The sequence below is a fragment of the Cyphomyrmex costatus genome, unplaced genomic scaffold (assembly GCF_001594065.2).
Source record: "Cyphomyrmex costatus isolate MS0001 unplaced genomic scaffold, Ccosl1.0 scaffold214, whole genome shotgun sequence".
Lineage (NCBI taxonomy): Eukaryota > Metazoa > Arthropoda > Insecta > Hymenoptera > Formicidae > Cyphomyrmex > Cyphomyrmex costatus.
In genome coordinates this window covers 749019-767010 of record NW_017276192.1, presented here as the reverse complement: position 1 = coordinate 767010, position 17992 = coordinate 749019, and positions in this window count along the sequence as shown.

Genomic DNA, 17992 nt, shown 5'->3' with positions numbered 1-17992 from the left:
TCATAGAAGGAAGCTCATTGGACACTCAACCTGATTGAGTGAAATCTGATAATCTCAAATTTCAACGTTTATTTCTTCAAGTGATATACATAAGTCTTACAATAGCTCTTAAAATAGATCATCTTAAGACTTTCGCAAAGCTACGAAGAGTGCGTCCCGCATTTTATTCACAGGAAGAGTGTCCAACGAATATCCTTTTCAGGATCAAAAACATTGTCATACAGCTTTGAACGTAAATATATGTTGATTATGAAATATATGTAGTATTGTTTCTGTGTGCTTTTATTTGGAATATCTTTCCTCCCGCTCCTAATAAATACCTTGGCTTACAAACTGTCCGTCGGCGTTAAGAGAAAAATTATAATAGTTATAATTATTTTTAATTAAAATAAAATATTTTAAGTTTGGAGACTAATTGTAAGAAGTATTAAAATTCAATTTTATTTTTAATTTTCACATGTGTGTGCAAGATATTATAATATTTTTCTTTGATTTTTTTAATTATTTCAAAATATAAAAAATATTTTTAGTTTGCAGACTGCAATTATCGACTCTTGATCTAAACGTGAAAGGTTTCGAATGGCAATCGGCCTGATATTCTTTGTCTTTTTGTGCGAAAGAATCGGGGCGTTGCGTTGTGAATGAAATTGTTGGCAAGCGTTGACTGTAGATTTTTCACGTGAAAAGTCGAAGGTCTCCTTATTCTCATCCTATCTCGCGATATTATGATGACATTTTTACAAGCCAAGTATACTGTCCTGAAAATAGCGGTGGTGTGTTTCAAAAATGCGTTGCGAGACAAGGCTGTCTGTCCATTCTGGATAATGATATTCTTCGTTCTCGACGATGTTGACGACTTTGCGCTATTAAATCCGACTCGTGTGTCTTCTCTTCGGAAGAGAAAAAAGTTTCGAGGAAGGACAAATAACGAAGAATACAGACTGCGTACTTAATTCTTGTCAGCTTGCTTATATCGAAAAAGGCTAGAAAAAAATTTATCAAAATTCGAATATCGACTCGAATAATTATTGCCTATTCACACTGAGACATTTGATTGCGTCCAACAAAAAAAAAAACAGCTTTACAACTACATACTTTGCATAAAACAAATGATTAGTTTAAACATTTAAATTCTCAGTGAAGATTATCAGCTGTACTTTTAAAAGAATATATGCAGTCTTTTTGAGGTCGTGTAAACTTTTGAAATCATTCAATATAAATGTTTATATTTAAAATTATATTAAAATAAAAACTATCAAAAAAATTATGTTTTGAAAATTTTATTTTGTTAAATACACCTTTTCTTTCCGTTCCAAAATATCTTTTTTTAAAAAGTATACATAATGTACTCTTTTCTTATGATTCAGATATGGTAACCTTAAGGAACTATACAAAGACAAGCTCAATTAAAAAATTTTTGCAACAGTTGTAAAGCCGTTTTTTCTGCTGAATTTCCAACTATCAAGTTGTTTGTATCGACAGTTAGACGACGAAACCTATTAGGTTGATAGGTATGCGATTGTGAATGGCAAGAATTTTAGTGGCGTTTGTCCACGTGTCGAATGGGCTCGGTCCGTTAAAAAGCGTATTGTTGTCCCTTTCGTCGGTCAAAGTCCGTAAACCGATCGGCTGTAAACATTGACACGATCATTTCCGCTTCGCACGAGGTATGTCACAACGGGTGAACTTCGACGACGTTTTTTTCCACGCTGCGTATTTCATCAGCCGTTATTGTGCCTAAAGCACAACGCTGATAACGATCGGATTGGCGAGGTGCAATGTGCTCATCGATAAACACGTTGATGACTGTATCGCATTGGCACAGCTGTAACGCGTGATTCGCGATAAATTTTCATGTCGTGTCGCCAATTCCTCCTATTGCTGTACGCTTTGGTAAATGCTTTCCGTGTATCTCGACTGTTGAGCTTACTATATGATTTTTAGACTATCGGATGGACAATGGGTTAAACAAGCGTGAAAAATTAGTTGACATTTTTATAGTTGAGAGAATTGACGAAAAATAATCGAAAAAATTAATCCTCACAAGGTGGAAAGCCACTCTATTGGTGCTGAAACAGCTAGCTCTCTCTCTCTCTCTTTCTATATTTTAAATACCTAATAATACTCTACATTTTAAATACCTAATAAATTTATGAAGTTTAAGATATTCGAGATGCATTCTTTTCTTGCTGAATTGTTTTATTGTTAGTCAAATATTAGAATTGCATACAGAATTTTTAGTAATTTATTAAATTGAAAGTCAGTATCATGTGTCGCGTAAGCTTAAAACTTATTCAAGGAAAAATTATAAAATTTTAAAAATAAACCCTACACCTTTTAAAGCAAGGTTGCTACAAATTTCTCATCTTAAAATTCCATAACTTTTTTCCGATTTCTTGACAAAATTTCAGGATTTTCTCTGATTTTTCAATAATGTTTTGAATATTTTTATATTTCTGTTTTCTGACTTGGAAACTGTCGAATATTTTGTTGAGAGAGCAATTTAAATTATTGTCAATGTTGCTGTAAACTGTTTGTATTTAATTATTAACTTGATAGTATTCCAAAACTGCGTAGGTGTGATTATGTATATTAAATTTCTTTAGGAATTTTAATTTTCCAGAAAATTTTACAAAACTTTCTACTCTTTTCCTAATCGTTTTCAATTTCCCTGATTTTTCTGATTTCCAGGTTTGCGGTAATCCTAAAGATTATTAAATAAATAATACACTTGTCATAAATAATAATACAGTCTTTGTGAAATTTCTGATAATGAGATAAGATTCAATTTCATCGAATTAGCATTTTTCTTTTACTTTCGTATTCCCATACGCACGCGGTAGCTGTAAAAACTTTTGCGAACTTTGCTACGTTTTCTTGTTCTTCTGATAGTTGTAAAATGTTGTCAGATATACGCGGTTGACTGTACTAAAAATATGTCACCGTGTGCATGTATAAAGGAGGTTACGCAATGACGTGACCGAGGAGAAAACGACGGCGAACGTCGAGGAAGAGAGAAAAAAAAAACCGTTATATGAGCTACAACTATTAAATGAGGTTCTTTGCTTGGATAATGATTCGGTGGATCTTGGCGTTGAAAACGCTTTTGGACAAACTTTAAATAGATTATTTCGAGTTTTAGATTTTTTAATCTTCGAACATTATACTATATATATAAGAAAATAAACGGTTATAAACGCTTTAAATCTGCCAGTCGAATCAACGTCTACGAGATTTGTTAAGTGTTCTTTCGTTTCTCATGTGTTTTATTTCGAAATTGTTCGTTGTTTTATTTCTAAATCGTCAGCAGGAAATTACAACATTGGTTCATCGAAAATCATTGATCGTTTTTAGCCAAAGATGCTCTAAGAAGGACACTCAGATAAAACATTATCAACTCGTTCTTGATCCAGTTTAGGAGATGATATTTTTTGAACAAATAAAATCTGGTGCACTTTCGCGCGCACTGTTGTGATTATCGCGAAATTTCTTTTTACTTTAATGTTCGGTCTGCGATGATTATTTAATACGTCTGTCAGTGAGTTTTGTATGTTTTATTAGCGCCAGAGTGTCATATAAGCGTATAATGTTAAAATATTATATAATATGATTAAATAAGACTATAATGCGTTGAGGATAATAGCGCACTTTTTGCTTTATAGATTATATTTAGTTGTCTATATCATTAAAGATTTTATATTGGATGACATTTGCTTCTTAAATGTTTTAAAAAATAACGATAACGAGGGCCAATCACTGATGACCTTCATTAAAAATAATCATTGAAAAATCAGGCAACAGTCATAAATTGACTACCGTGGAAGTCACATGTTAATGATATTCTTTAAAGACATCATTATATACTTTAGCTCTGATTTTCTCTACTCTTTTTTTTTTTTCATTACAACGTGACAAAGGGCATAGGCGATTTTTTCAGTTATTCAAATCGTTTTATCCGATTGATTCTTGATCTTATTTCTGATCGCATTGTCTTATTGATAATTTTGGTATTTGTGTATGTGTGATTAAATGAAATTTACAAAAGTGGAAATTCCATTTATAATAACCTATAAGAATGCTGCGATATATTTATTTAGTATATGTAAACAACCGCAGTGATTTTAGTATGGTTGCACTCTGCAGCGGTTTGTTTGTAGGCTAGATTAGATAAGAAATTAGGTTAGAACATATTCAAAGGTAGATGTGAGAAATCGTTATTATATTGGGTTATATAATTGATCAGATAATTGTTATTGTGATTGTATAACCTCGTTTGCGAGGTTTTTTGCTATTATTAACCTCGTTAATATAATAGTAATTACAATAAACCTGTTTAATTAAAAGCTATGGTACAAACAATGTAAAGCAATAAGATGTTAACAGAGAGTAAGCGAATGATGATAATAGTTGAGTTTTAATGAATCTGGTCTTGTGATATATCCATTTTATGTGAGTTCATATTGACAAATATTTCCCGTTGATGCAATGCTCACGCCCACATTGTATTAAAGAGAAGAATAAAGAGGCTGGGAGAAATCGGCGATAGCGACATAGTCTGGAAAATCGAAAGCGTTACCTAATCGAAATAAATCTTCCTGAAAAGCTTTCATAATACATCATTTCGTCACTGCTCTTTTTATTTCAAGGACATAATAGTAATAGAGACATTCTCGTTGGGAAAGTAATATGTTTCTCCATTTTTTAATTTTCGTTTTTTATTTTCTAAAGTTTAGTTTTATTTAAGATAAGTAATTGCGATATTCTCTTTATTTTATGAATATATATAAAATTTTTTCGAAATTTTATTCCGAATTTTCTCGAAAAAGAAAATTGCGAATATTTTGCATTAACAATTATATTTATTTTATATGTCTAAATAGTCTAAAACGTGTTATTAATGTAGTTCGTTTTTTGTAGTCCAGCCTTAAGTAACTTTTATCTTGAATTGTTAACAACGAGTCAGAAAATTCACTTAACAGTAAACATGTTCGTAATAATGTTAGTAATTATGTCCGAAAATGTATGTTATGTAATTTTATGACTAAGAAATAACGAGGATTATTTTCGTACCAGTGCTAGTTGCGCAACTAATTCTTGAGAATTTTATATTAAGAAAAAACACCTAATTTTCAACACGCTTTCTAAATGTGTTTGCGTTTGGAATAAATTGAAAAAAATTTCGACACTATCCAGATCGATTAAAAATTTAATTCTGAAACTCAACAAAATATCTAGATGATATAGATTTTACGTATAACTGAAGCCTGATAACGACGTTTACTCTATGTAATATTTAGAGAATGAAATTACTAAACTATAAAAAATTTCCGACGATACAAAGTCACGAACGGTGACTTTGATATGTATGCTATCTCTTCAGCAATCACACACTTTCTCTTCGCAAACATTAAGTCGAAAAAAAAAAACGTAACTTCGTTTGGCTATAGAAAAAAAGGAACAAGACAGAAAACTAAATTTTAGAAACTTACGAAAAAGCTGTAAGCAATTTCTTTCCTGTTTTTTTTTGTATGTGAGAAAAAGGATACATAGAAAAAGTCCTGAAGCACGTGCATTACTAAGGCCTTTATATATTTTTTCTTTGTATTTTATTTTAAATATGAATAAACGAATTTTACAATATGACGTCGATATTAGATACAGAAAAGTATTTTAAATTAAGAAAGTTTTGATCGAGAAACTTCCAAAAGCAGAAACAAAGTTTTTACACAAAAGAATGGCTTTGAAATATTTAGTTAAATATAAGTTTGAAATAATTTTATTGGGTCATTGAAATAATTATATATTGTATAGGAAACTCAAGCGTGTGTGTGTGTTATGAGTAATACTACAAAAAGTTTCAATAATTTTACAGTTTGAGAGCCTTACATAATAATTATTTTAAACAGTTTAATAAAAGTATTTTCAAATCTGTATAATTTTTATATCATTAAATTTCACACACATGTTTTTTTATTGAATATATGTATATTAATGTATTGATCTCGATCGAAGCTATATTTCACCAATTTAATTTTCTTTGCACGCGACGCGGGTAACATCAAGGTGTCATTGTAGATATCATTTAAGCGATCTTGAAACACAATATATTTGCTAGACTCTAGACACGTTAGATTGAACTTTGACCTACTTTAAAACCAGCGAGGGAATCGATAATTGATTTCCCCAGATGTAACCGCGAGATTCGATTCGGGCTATTAACATATTTTTACATAACTACAAAAATGCTATTATTTATTCAAAATTTCTTTTCGCAGATAGATTTTAAACTCAGTAACAGTAACTGTGTTATAGATTTTTAGGTCAATTACGAAGGAAATTAAAAAAAAAGAAATATGTTTCGAAAAAAAAAAATCGAGAGAAGATACGAACATCTTGACAGTCGACTTTATCAATGCGCACCTTCGTTCTGTCGCACCCGATGGACAGGAAATTTTTACGCGGGTCATGGACGTCGATCGTTTTAAATTTATCTTTCACGGTCGCCTCTTATTAACGGTCTCCGTATGAACGGCTGCCTGGTCATTCAACTTGATTGAATTTGCCCCCGAGATACGAGGAGATTCGAGGTGAACGATCGGCCGCGAGAATCTCGCGGACGAAATGAGCGATATATTAGGATTATACATATGTGTATTTATGTACACACATTTGGTTTATCGTTATGTGAGAGTTGATTTGATGAGATACCCGATGCCTTTTTTTCCGTTAGTTGGATATATGTCACACAGTGATTATGAATCATAAAAATTTCACAACGATTCTATATATATAACAATCTGATGGTCTCTATGTCTCAATGGCTATCCAAAAGATGCATCATTAATCCTAGGAGTGTCTATAGATTCTTCTTGATTACGTAAATATTGTGTGGAAAAAATTATTGTCTAACTTATTCTTTAATCGATGATTTAAAATTTCCTAATCGGACTGCTTCGGAAGTCTTAAATAAATGAATAAAATCAGATTTAGAAAGCGTTGCGAAATATACAAAATGAAAAACTATTCAGCGGGGATTAAACAGTGATAGGATATACTATAACTTAGAGAAAATCATAATAATATCGTAATAAAATGCGATAGTGTCTATAAAATATTTCGATAAACACTTTTCCTTCCTTTTTCGATATAATAAACTGCATCCATATAACTGCATCTGATTCGGCGTATACGCAGTAAAAAACCAAGTTTATTTTCCAATTACTTTCGACATTTACAATGAATGCAAAAAGTATTTGTACAGAGAAAATTTTTAAAAAAAGCTTATTTGCAGGAAATATATAAACATTAATAAACATTTATTAACTACTCTACGTTGTGAGTTACCTTAATATAAACAAAAGAGTTTCACGAAAATAATCTTATTTTAATAGCTAAATTTCTCAACTATGTGAATATTTTTTGTACATCCAAATAATACAATTTTATTTATTATATTGAATTAATATCTTTTAATTATTATACGTCCTTTTAAGTAAAATAATTTTGTGAAATATTATATACTTTATTTTTTGTTAATGAATTGCTAATTAATATTCACTCTTTCTAAAAGTAAAGCTTTTTAAAAAGTTTTTATCTATACGAATATTTTTTATATTCATTATATGTCAACTATTGCGTTAATTAAGAATAACATTGCACGCTTTTGTTTTCTTGTTACTGCATATTGATTAGGTTGCATTTTAAAATACGAGATAGTGCGTCACGACGCGATGTCGCATTGACGCAATCGCGCACACGCACGCACATCATTCATAGTTTTTACAATTTATTTATATTTTTCATTAATGATAACGACGATGCATTAATAATTGACGGCACGGCGTATGTGTGCGTGCGTGCGTGTGTGTGTGTGTGTGTGTGTGTGTGTGTGTGTGTGTGTGTGTGTGTGTGTGTGTGTGTGTGTGTGTGTGTGTGTGTGTGTGTGTGTGTGTGTGTGTGTGTGTGGAAAACGCTCATCGTTATCGAAGATTTGCAATTTCATTAAAAACGACGTGCAGTCTTGTTTATCATAGATAAAACTGTTGAAATTGGCATAAGTTACGTAAAACCACGTGCACGGCAAAATTGTCATCGATCGTTGATGTCGCGTCTGTCTATTTTAACAACGTGCGCGAACCGCTGCGTTTATTGCTCAATAATCGATGACATGTACGCTTGTCAGCCGAGTGTTTGTTTGTTAACGACGGTACTTTAGTGTACGCTAATACACAGAGTGAAGGCAATGGTGTAATGCTTGCTATCTAAATTTGCACGAATGTATTTGATCGAATAGGACGCTTTTCTCATGGAATATCGGTTTTTTACTTATCCTTCAATTATATGTATACCCGAGATCTATACAAATTTTGTGCATATTCTTAATTTATTATTATACAATGAATGAATACTAAGTTTCTCAATAACAATAGCTGATATTCATAGTGAACTTTTATATTTAAAACTGTTTTACGTAGAGTCTTAAGTCATGGACCAATCAGATAGCCGCATTAGTATCTTAAAAGATATTACTTAAGACGATCTCAAAATAAGAACAGACTATGAATATCAGCCAATATTTTACATTTGCAAATATATAACATAAAGAATATAAATAGATTTACCATCAACTCTACACGGAAAGAATGATTTCGCTGAAATATTAAAAAATTTAGCTAAGTGTACAGATCTAAAAATAATTCTGTTGGATCATCAAAATAATTATGTAAGAAACTCAAGTATAATTATATATGATGCAATGATGTAAAAAAATTTAATTCTAGCCATTAGTTTGAGTGTCTTACACGAAAAGAATGGTTTTGCTGTATTCAAAAATTTAGCTAGCTACAGATTTAAAAATAATTTTGTTGAGCATCAAAATAATTATATGAATTATTTCAAGCATGAAGAACAATGTTACAAAAAGTTTTGATGTTCTAGTAATCAGTTTGATTATCCTACATAATTATTTTGATGTTATTAAAAAGTTATTTCAGATCTGGCTAAATTTTAAACTTCTATAATCCGTTCCGTGCAGTGCATTTTCTGTCAATTGTTTAGTGACTCACAAAACATTTCTAGAATTGCCTATAATAATTTTTTTACAATTATTGTAAATTAAATTTGCGAAATATATATATATACTGCGTATAGAATAAATAATATTATTGTAGATGCAATTCGAATTCTCAATGATCAGCAATTTTTTTATTTGCGCTTAGAAGCGAGACTATTTGGTTTCGTAAAATTGAATGATTAGTAGGAATGTCTCGGAAAGAATTAAAAAAGCAGACGTCAGAATTTTTATATATGTTATGTCTCGAAATTATATGTTTGCCTTTTACTTCTTTATTTATGACTTTTTTTTATTTATTATATCATTCATGATAATCAATAGAATAATTAATTATTGGATTACATGGTAAAATATGACAATACGACAAAATACATACACTGTTTTGCTAAAATATTAAAAAATTTAGCTAGACACGAAAATAATTTTATTAAATGATTAAAATAACTATGTGTGTGTGTGTGTGTGTGTGTGTGTAACGTAAAACGCTCAAACTGATTGCTCAAGTATTAAAAATATTTTTGCAGCATTGCTTATTATATTTGAGCGTTCTATAATTCTCTGTAATAAGTTTGATAGTCCAACAATTATTTTCAAATATATATTTAACAAAATTTTCAGTAAAATCATTTTTCCGTACAACATATAATTAAAAGTTATTACTTCGGCGTTTTGATGAGCTTACAGTTTATCAGGTCAAACCAGGCGAAGGTGAAAACCACCGTGGCGCGATAACGATGCAACAACTTTCTTTTGGCGTCATCTTTCTCTCTCTCTCTCTCTCTCTCTCTCTCTCTCTCTCTCTCTCTCTCTCTTTCTTTCTTTCTTTTTCTCGAACACATTTTATTTTTCGCGATAGAAAGGACTGCGGCCATTCCCGTGGCAAAGAGAAGAAGGACGTGACGCGGAGGCGTTAAACTTTCTCTTCACATTCGTGCTAGTCGACGATACTCCACCTTGGATGTCGCGACGTCTGTCCCGCCTCTTGATACAGCTGGTTTTAGCCTGATTTAATCGAGAAATGCGATTTTTTAAATTTAAATTCTGATGTTACTAAATTGTGTTTTACGCAATAAGTAGGAAATAAAATCTGTGTATTCTCTTTTAATTAAAAAGAGTTCATGCAATTCTTAACAAATCAGATTTGAAACCGATCACGTGACTTGCGTGACAACAGGCAGAAAGTGGGCTAATAACCGACATTGCGATTCATACACCACTGGCTTTGTTACTTTATCTTGATCTAGCTGAGTTACAATTTAAACGAAGAATATTTTTTTTTAATATAATAACTTATGACTAAATCGCTAAATTTGACATTTGCTATCATGAAACTGCTGATAAACATGATTGATCAACAACCTGAGTGTGGCACACGCCGAGAAGTAAAAAAATATTTGCACGATTTAGAATCGTGGTTATAGATTAATTCTACATGACTTTTCCGATATTGCTCAAGTAACGTTCGCTGATTTATCTATAATTATAAGTGAGCATTTTCTCTTTCATATGCTATTTTCTCTATTGTGCGATAAGTTATATTATGCATATCGTGACTGATATTTGTATCTTTGATTATAATGTCGCATCTGCTCACGGGTCAAACTTAAGATTCCTGCAGCTATCGTCTAATCGCAAAATATTCTTATTGATAACTCGTGAGCAGCAATGCGTGCCGTTAACGAGTTAGCAATACAATAACGCTGAAAACAATCTAGATCGCTACATAGAACTGATTAAATTTTTATAAATTCATGTTTCATTAGAATTGACTAATTCTAAGCAAATCTATTTGATGCGTATATCGCGTGGCATTAAATTTGATCGGTTAATCAATAACACTGATTTTTCTTGATAAGAACAATTTTTGAATCGCAAGTCGGAAAATTGAAACCGGAAAAATTTCTGGTACAAGATGGAGTTTTGTTGAATTTTTTGTATTTTCAATAATAAGTGTAAAATAGATCGATAAGTGAAATTTTATATTGCATATTTCGTATATATTTTATATTTTACTTATATTTTCTATTTTCTATTTTATATTTAAATTCTCTCTCTCTCTCTCTCTCTCTCTCTCTCTCTCTCGGGTTCTCTCCGTGTCGCTGAATTTAAATTCGAATGATCACCTGGTGCTCCAGATACGTCGCTCCATCTGTTCGACTTTTAGGCTTCGCTGTAGCCATGATACTAACATAAGCACGGGTTCGCGATTCGAACTATACAGAGTCTCGGGAGGAAGCGAACATCGTTGCATTTAGAAAGTGTGCCGTGAGAGGATGATAATCATAATTCAGACGTCTGATGCACGAGGCGCGAGATGAGTAATCAGCATTGAACTTGCAAGTGCGAGGTAAATCGTATTGTTTCTCCGCCATGCCTGCGGTCTCCTTTCGTGTGTCGATCTGGCAGTTGTCAGCGAGACCAGCCAATTAATGTGTACATTCGATTGCATTCACACTACGGTCAGCTGCGGGTGTCAAATCAATGAAATTTTTACGTAAGCGCTGATTGAAGTTCCAATTCTTAAAATATCAGAATGCTGTCTTACGTGCTGTGTTATTTTTTGTGCGGAGTCTCGTTAGTAGAAAATAATAAATAAATTAAATATTAAATTATAATGTATGTTTTTTTAGAATTGTCATATGCTCTACGAGAGAGAGAGAATTTTAATAAAAAATAGAAAATATAGAATATAAAATAGAAAATTTAAATATAAAATATGTAGTATAAAATATTTATATTTTTATCAGCTCATTTTACATTTATTGTTAAAGAGATATAAAAAAATTCTGTCATCGTGAAAAAATAATACAATTGGGGAGAAATTAGTTTCCAATTCTACTTACATTATTTTTTATTGATGATTGTTAAGTAGGTTGTAAATATTTTAACGCGTTTAGTTAAACTTCAGAATTATATTAGGTTGAAGAAAAAGTTCTGCGGTATTTTATTAGCTCAAAATTGTATATTGTAAAAGATTAGCGATTGTATCATTCGATAGAGCAAAATTTCAGCTTTAAGAATTTGATTTAAAAATTGCGATACAATGATTTTTAACGAGAAGTTATGAGTAATTAAAATCACAATATCCCTTTACTTCATTCGCGAATAACTCAGGAACAAGAAATCGTATAGGAACATTTTTTTTAATTTTTAGGAATAATTTTAAGCTTTCATTAGTCGAAAATTTTCACAAATTCTTTTTTGGTACATAATAGATTCACAAAGTGAGAAGAAAAATTTCCCTTTTTTTAATTTATAGTTTTTTATATGTAAAAATTACCAAAATTGCATGAACTAAAAAATTATACAAACTTTTTGAAAGTAGAAATGTCAAGCTTTAATACCATTTTTTTAAATTTAAATTTTGTTCATTTTTAACGAAGATATTGTATATATAGTTTAGCGCTAACAAAAACTGCAGAACTTTTTCTCCAAATCAATAGAGTTATAACAACATTTTCGTTTTCGAAGAATTTGTTCAAGTATAGAACAAGTCACGATAAAGTTAAAATTGTAACTGACTTGAAAAGTGACTTTTAGTAATCGTTTTGGAGCAATTTTGATGTCATGATGACTTGTATTCTGCTTGAGTGACGTCAACTGCTTTAATTTTTCGTGCGTCGCACTTTAATGATAAAAAGAAAGAATGTTTGTGGGCGCTTTTTGTCAGCCTATCGAATTAATTGTTGATTGAGAATTCAACGTGAATGCACTTCATATTGTATTTACTTAATAGATGTTTCCTTGCTCGAATCTTATCAAAGGGTTTCCGCGCGTCGCATTTGATAAAACGCGTAACGTGTTATGCACGCAGAACACGTATTCGCGAGGACACGAGTTCCGAAAATAGACATATTTTGCACTTTGCGGACTTGATTGGCGATCTTACCTATTGCGGTGAGTTTCTTGCGAAAAGGGAAACAGTTCGACACGTTTACATTTTATCTGCCAGTGAGTTTTACATTTTATTTGTAATAAGAATTGATGAAATACTAAAATGTCTGCAACTTGGAAATAAGATCAGATAGAATAAATGTTTATGTAAACTTTGTTTTTTGTGTCCCAAAATTTCTGAAGTTATTATATTATAAACATTATTATAATATTCTAATATTATTATGTTATTGTATATTTTTTGATTAATTTTGTTTGAACCTTAATTTCTCTACATATTGTAAGATAATAAAAATAGTACAAGATAAAGACGAGATATATCTGCAAGGATCAACAGGAAAGCAGTCAAAATGCGTGATGGAATTGAGATTCTTAACAAACGTTTCCAAACACGTATTATTATGGCTTTTCTTTTGTTTTGCGTTCTTTAAGCGAATCGGTAATTATGTTATCTCTTTACACCTCTGAAATAATTAATCTGACGTAGAATGGAGTACGTTAGTAGCAATCGATCAGCACGTTTCACTATGCTATGGATATACGACATAACAGGAGAAAATAAATTATCGATGACGAATGACACGTACGCGGATAATATATTTTGATATCCGGTTGCATACGTGCTGATGCCAGCATGGTGTGCCAGTTATTTTGCCACGGATCCACGTTTCCCATTTCTCTTTCACGATCGTACGGCACAAAAGAAATGACGAAGAAGAAGGAGCCCGGAATTGGCGGTCGCGTGTCGTAATCCACAAACAAAAGCAGCGGGACCGGGCGAAGACCATGTGTTCGTGCCTGCATTTTCTCGTCAGAAAAGATTTCCCAATCCTCGCCGGCTCGTCTCATCTTTAGAATATTTAATGATTGTTCTGCCCGAATTCGATTGTCCGTTGAAAGAAAAGGAGAGTCACGGATCTTAATAAACGATCATTTTTTTTGTTCGCTGAAAAAAATCAGATGTTTTCGCGTTGTTTTGCTAGCTTGTCTATTCTCTATATGTATAAGTTTTCGTCATCTTATTGACGTAAAAATGAATCCGAAAGTACCGTGAGATTTTTTTTGCTGCGAGATATAATAAATTAATCCTAATAATTCTTAAATTTACGACTTTTAATCTTGTCATCGTAAATAACTCCGTATAAAATCATAATAAATCTAGAGATATGTAATTTAAAGATCTCTGAAAGGTGTGTATTAATAAAATGAAAATCTTATACCTGTTTCATTGCAAAAATAATATCTAAAGTAAGATTTATTTCTCAAATATCCTTTATATTTTGTTATATCTACTTTTGTGTCCCTCTCTCTTTTGTTTTTCGAAATTACGATGACTATAAACGGAGTTTTTTTATCGTTTGGAAAAGCCGCAAATAAAGTTCGTCTTGCAAGATAAGAGATGTTTACATGTCGCGAATTTCCTTTTGGTTTAACGTTTATCGCGGTACGATGATCTTTATTCGTTCGCGTTGTTATCAAGCACACAACTATCGTCGATAAACGAGTTTCCGCAGGAAGTTTGTTTCGAATTAAAGTATCTTCTATTGCCGTGGTTTTCGGACGAGGCAAGATATATTATGAAATAGATTTCGTTCGGATTAGTCAATTATTTCTTAGATTTTTACACTGAAAAAATTACTAAATTTTAATAAATACTTTGTTTGAATAATACTGACTAAATATAAAAATATATTTATTTGACACGAGAACTATTAATTTCAATTTAATATTATTAAATTGTTAAGTGCTATAAGTAAATGTTAATTTGATTAATCTCTATATATATATATATATATATATATATTCAAATAAATATTAAATATTTATTTACTCTTATATTAAAATTTAGTATATTTTTTCTCTCTGTGTCTTCTAAATAAAAATAGATGATTTTGATCGAAAATCTGTCTTATGAAATTACTATTTGACTAATCTGTCGTATAGTATTATATTAAAGAAGACCGAAAAATGTCGAAACATTTGTATTTAATTTCAAATAATATATTTTTACACATGTTCGGTTCTTATATTTATTTCTTGAAAATTTTTAGTCTTTTTATATATATATATACATATATACACACATACACATATATATATATATATATACATTGTTTTTCTACATTAGAAATGATACTGCAAAAAGAGTATGGTTGTGTGTAGCATTAATTGAAATTCTGATAGAAAATGGACAAATCGGAATTTTAGTTGAAATCTATTATTTTAATAATTATAATAAATATCTATATCATTTTTAATAATTTTCTGTCTAGTTGAAAAATAGTTCTTTCCTTTTTTGGGGTGGGGGGGAGGAATTTGATTTTTTGAGTTGTGCATTGAGAGAAATTTCTACTTAAAAATAAACAAATTAGAAGATTCTCATCATACCAATCAGAATTCTAGATGAGATAATTAAAATTCTGGTTAATATGATGAGAATCTTTCAATTTTCAACCAGAAATTTCTCTTGTCAGTACACAACTAAGTTTCCGCCAAAAGAATATATTCTTAATATGATTGAATGTCATTAATTTTTATTACTCTCATTTTATCATTTTCGAAGAATCAAATTATTCTTTTTGAGATGTGATGATTTTCATAATTTTTAATAAGTTAAAGTATAGTTCACTTTTGATGTTTTACTGTTAATATTTATTTAAATCATTCATAATAAAAAATCGAAAATCAAATTTATTGAGTTGTATTACTTTTAAAGTAAGAGAGAGAGATAGCGATATTTTTCGATAATATATATATGTATATATAATTCGAATATAGAAAATAAATAAAGAATAATTAAAATGTCTAGACAAACAGCTGAATCTCGAACGAGGCTTTTTTCTTTTTCCCGAGAACGACAAGGATCATGTTAATTGTTTCCATCGGAATTTCTACCGCACGAAGATCTCGCGACGTGCCCGAAATGAATTCCTCGTCGCCTCGGATAATCGTACGCGTCTTCCGAGTATCATGTAGGATTCGCTCGAATCGACAATGAATCGCGTGATTCAACAAAGCTCGCTCCGTAAATTATTCACCGGGGTAGCACTTAACGCGGCTAAATTCGTACACTGTGCGAAATAAAGAGAATCGTGACACGGCCGTGGCGTCGATGACACGCCAGGCCTTCAAGGTCAAAATATTTTTCTGCGTCGATAAATCATCACATTTTCTTTGCTGCTGCAATGTATTTGCGTGTTCACCTCGAATCGTTTGTGCCCCCCCCCCCCTCCCCCATGTTTTCTATTTCCGACCGTGACCATGATCGTTGTTATTATAATATTTATGATACTGAAGGAAGCGGTTAATGTATACACACGATTAATGCAGTATACGTACATACATATTTTATTTATTAAGAGATTGAACGTCTGCGGCTCGATTTCTAAATTCTTGCAACATTCTTCGATATCGAGAAATCATTCTCACAGCGGCTTTTCCCTACTTCTTAAAATCTTATCTTTTCTTTATTATTGATAAATAGAAAGATTTTTTTTTTAGTGAAGTGAATTTTGTTTCGAATAATTTATAATGTAAGAAAACAAAAAAGTAACGAATATAAAATAAAAGAATAATAATAATGAAGTAATTCTTTCATCTATCTTATCATAATATAAGAAATCACACAGGATCCTTATTCTTGAAAAATATATGATTGTTAACTATAAGCGATAGCCAATTCAATCAAAGATAATCCTGAAAAAAGTGAGCACCGCGGTTCTCATTAGCTGCTGTTAATAAAAATAATGATAGCGATAATGTTTAATAAGATGTTAGAGAATTCTGATATAATTAGCTCTGCAGAGAGTGCAGATCTACTGCTTATTCATGGAAATTGAAATTGTTACATCTTAAAATGATCACTAATTTTTTAGATGACGAGAAATTTAAATGAATTCACGCTACCTCTTGTCAAAACAAATATAATATTTAAGAATTTGGAAGACTCACATTTAAATTCTTGTCCGTCGTTTCTTCTTTTCTAAATTCGATATTTATATTTTGCGCGCCGTAATCGTAATGACTAGAATAATCGAGAATTCATCGATTACAATCGAATATCAAACTACGGTCAGAGTATCGATCAAGCTTTTTTTAATCGGGCGCGAGTTAAAATAAATATAATTTATCATTTAAAAAATACTACTTAAAAGATGTATGTATGAAAAATATATGAAAGATGAATGAAAATGTATGTGTGTGAGATATATGTATGTTATCCTTATAAAATTTGTTGTTTCAATCCCACAAAGAATTGCGAAGACGAACTGAGTTTATAATTAATTCATTTATATTGATTTATTTTCGAAAAAATTGTTACTATCATTGTTTGCTTACAACTTATTGGTTAATACCAAACGTATCGAAATTCGACTTAAATTAACTGAATCCATAACGCGACACGTTTATCTGACGTAATAAATGCGTCAAAATTAAAAAAATTTAATTTCAACGCGCTATCGCGCCACTACGCGTCAAAGTAAAGCACGCATTCGATTGGTGAAACGCATCAAGTCGCGCGCTGTAACGCATGGAAACGCGTGCATGGGAATCAGGAGTAATCAAGCGCATGCGCATAGAGGTCAGAGAGCATGTAGCATATTCGTTTCGTCGTAGCACTACATGTAGTCGGTATGACAGATTTGCTAACCTCTATAGTCGTCAACTTTAACGCTAATTACCTCGGTTTGCGGGGCAGAACGACGTTTATTTCTGTCAGATTCTTTTATTTCACGCAAAAACGCGTCGAATAAGCTTTAATTTCATTGATTTTTGACCTGCGGGACCTATTCTGTATAATTATCGAAGTTTCTTTTTGAAAAGTCAGATTTGAGGGAAGTTGGTTGAATCCCACTTCTGATGCTGTAAGAGCTGGGCGGAGAAAAAATGTCAGGCGCTCCATCGGTGCCGGGACTTGAACAGAGTTCTCGAGTCGTCCATATTAGCAAGCAATCGTCTTGCCGCGGAGCTACACAGCCCGACGGCTGGAATTTAGGTTATAACCTTACAGTTGATCGACCGAAA